We start from the raw sequence: 2,887 nt of genomic DNA on the forward strand, positions 1-2,887 counted from the left end.
AATTTCAGCATCTGTGCGGGGCAGAACTGTCCTTCCACTTGGCTTTAAATGTCTCGTGCCCTAGAGCAGAGAAAAGAGCTCGTGGGCGCGAGCGGCCACGTGGACCCCGCGGGGCGGACTCTGGCCCCTCCTGCCCGGCCCCTCCAGTCCTAGGGAACCGGCCTGTAACGATCCTGGCTCCCATCCAAGAACGGGGCACCGACGCAGACACGGGCAAGGTGCGTGCCGAGCGAGGGTCACCTGGCAAGTTGGTGGCACCGCCTCAGGCCCTTCCTGGGCCAGTAACCCGTGTATGACATATGCAGGGGGGTTGCGACTAGGTGGCAGGCAGCAACGGCCACGCCAAGGGCCTTGTTCACCGTTAAGCTAGAGGCTTGTCTAAGGGCCGAAGGGGGAGGAGATAGAGGGTCCGAAAGCCACCGAGCCCCCCCACCTCCCCGCTGCCCTTCCCCATATTGGATGGCACTCGTCAGTGACTAGACGTCTCTAAGGGCAGCTGCGAAGTCTACACAATAAATACATAAAGGCAGAAGCCTTTGGAAATCGGTCGTCCTTTAGAGCGCACGCGGCCTCTGCTGGACTACTGTGCTTTTCTGGAGTGTGGGCCACCCCGCAGCGCCGGCCCCAGGGAGTGTCGAGGAATTGCGGGTACCCGAGGGTTGCCAGTGAGGAGTTAAAGAACGTTGAAACCAGTCCAGGTCACGGTGCAGAGGGACCCTGGCGTAGCTCAGGGTTCTACTCTGTCCCTGGCCCCAACTTGCTGTGTGATCTTGGGTAAATTACGTTCTTTCTCTGGGCGGGAGGTTTCATTCGATGACCCAAAGATCTTTACGACTCCAAAATCCTGTGGCATTTTGAAAATATCCCTTATACTGTCCCCTAAGGCCTGGGACCCACCTCACTCAACTTTATCTTCACATGGCCCTTGAGCAACCACTGGGAGGGTGCCAGGCACACGCTGGACTAGAGAAGGGAGGAGGGGGTTATCTCCACCCTAACAAGCTTAATTCCAGTGGAAGGAGATGAGATTACTAACCCTTCAGAGAACATTCCAGCCCAGATTAAAGGGGATAGCTTTAGGATCATGGTGATCACTGTGGTATTTATCTCCCTTCTGTGAAGAAACATTGTATCCCAACGCCGGGTTCTCCTTGCATTCATTCCAGAAGTCTCCCAGGTCCAGTGCGAAGGCCAAGAGGGGAAGAGTGTCCACACCCCCAGCTTTCCTTGGCCCGTCGATCAGCCAGTCACTGCCAGGTAAACATGGTGCCGGCTCTGTAGCCTCCTCCGGGCAGAGGGCACGGGATGCCTCCACACTTGGGACCCTGGCAGCAGCTTGGAGGGAAGGACAGTCCGTCCAGGCCTTGCCAGCAGCTTGCCGCAGAAATCGGGCCACTTTCCTGACCCTCTGAGCTTCTGTTTCTCCAGCCGTTAAGGGAAAGTTTGGGGCCAGATCTAGGGTCCTGTTTCAGCTTAGTTTATATTTTGGATTTCGAGGTATTCGCTGAAACATGGAGGCGAGTTCTTGCCTGGGGGGGCGTCTGTCCCTCTGCTGTTCATATGTGTCACACCCAGGTGGCCCGTCGTGTGGGCTAGCCCTCTCCAAACACACAAACTCCTGCCAACACGCTGTCCTTTACTCTGGGGAGGCCGCATCTGGCCCAGATGATCCGTCTGACCCAGATAGGGAAACAGAAGCGAGGGAAGGAAGCCGCACTGCTTCCTGGAGGGCTGGCCCAGCTGCCTACAGGCAAACTCTTGGAGAGGGCCTTGGCCCTGGGTCTGGGAGTTAGCAGGCACTGAGTCATTAAACCGGCTACTAACCTGGATTTGAGAAGATAAATCAGCGGTAACTACACCTGGCCTTATTCATATGCGTGGCATTAATGTCTTTCTGCATATTTTCAGCAAACTCCCGTAGGCTCCCTCACTATTTCTCTCCTTAGACAAAAAGCAAAAGATCCTTGTAAAGCATGTGACGGCCAACGCCTAAAGGTTACACTAACGTGAAGGTGAGGTTTTAGTGTTTGGTGCAGAAGCGGTCATGGAAGCGAACAGACTCATCAGAAACCACGTTGGACGTGCCGGGAAGATCTGGATCCTTCGTCATCCCACCCACCCTAAGTTCCAGGATCGACTCCAGTTTTGTAGCTCCCCTCCCCCACTGCACTCATTCTGGGCTTCCCGTCTCTCTGGGCCTCAGACTCTTTTTGTAAAACACTCTCCGGCTGGATTGGAGTAGATAAACATGCAAGCTCTTGCCATCTGAAGCTTTTACAATGAGGCCTATGTATAAATACACTGTGCACATTTTTTGAACCAAAAATGAGGACATGTCTGAAGAAGGAGGTATTTTTTTTCTCAATTATGTACATGAAAGGGCTTATGAAGGTATATAGTGATTATAATCGTAAAGAGTAACCTTCGCTGGAAATAATTAAGGGACATAAAGGCTATACTCAGCAAACGTTTACATATCCGTGTGGTCAGTACTGGAGTATTAGACCTTGAAAGCTTCCTGGGAGAGGGGCTTGTGTTCTGCCCATACGTCCAAGGTCGTATGCTACCGCACCAAGTTTCTCCCCAGAAGCACAGTTAGAGTTGACCATGGAATGAGGCTCAGGACGTCCATGAGGGCACGAGAGGCTAAGACCTGTCCTGCAAGGGTTCGGTAACTCAGGACACCTGGGGGCCAGGCATGGGACACTCATCACATGTGGATGCTTGACCAGGAATGATGTTCTGAAGCTCAGTCACTCACCAGCACTCCAGCCTTGCCCTTGAATTGTTTTTAGGAGTTTCCAAAATTCCAGTCCACCCTCCGAGGTGGAAAGCGTGCCGTCTTTGCCAATATCCAAATGATGTGCCTCAGGCACAGAGAGCTTCC

The 2,887-nt window shown here is 53.4% G+C and overlaps 1 long non-coding RNA gene across 2 annotated transcripts; it reads left to right on the forward strand.

Moving 5' to 3' along the window:
* Positions 1 to 33: 33 nt before the first annotated feature.
* On the forward strand, positions 34 to 2,684 carry LOC144220666 (uncharacterized). 2 transcript variants are annotated; one of them, XR_013331814.1, is made up of 3 exons: positions 34 to 218; positions 1,167 to 1,257; positions 1,947 to 2,684. It is a non-coding gene; the product is annotated as an uncharacterized LOC144220666 (long non-coding RNA). The 2 variants fall into 2 exon arrangements; XR_013331815.1 differs by lacking the exon at positions 34 to 218 and adding an exon at positions 644 to 774.
* Positions 2,685 to 2,887: the final 203 nt, after the last annotated feature.

This window comes from Crocuta crocuta, unplaced genomic scaffold, assembly GCF_008692635.1.
Source record: "Crocuta crocuta isolate KB4526 unplaced genomic scaffold, BGI_CrCroc_1.0 scaffold129, whole genome shotgun sequence".
In the NCBI taxonomy this organism is placed as follows: Eukaryota; Metazoa; Chordata; class Mammalia; order Carnivora; family Hyaenidae; genus Crocuta; species Crocuta crocuta.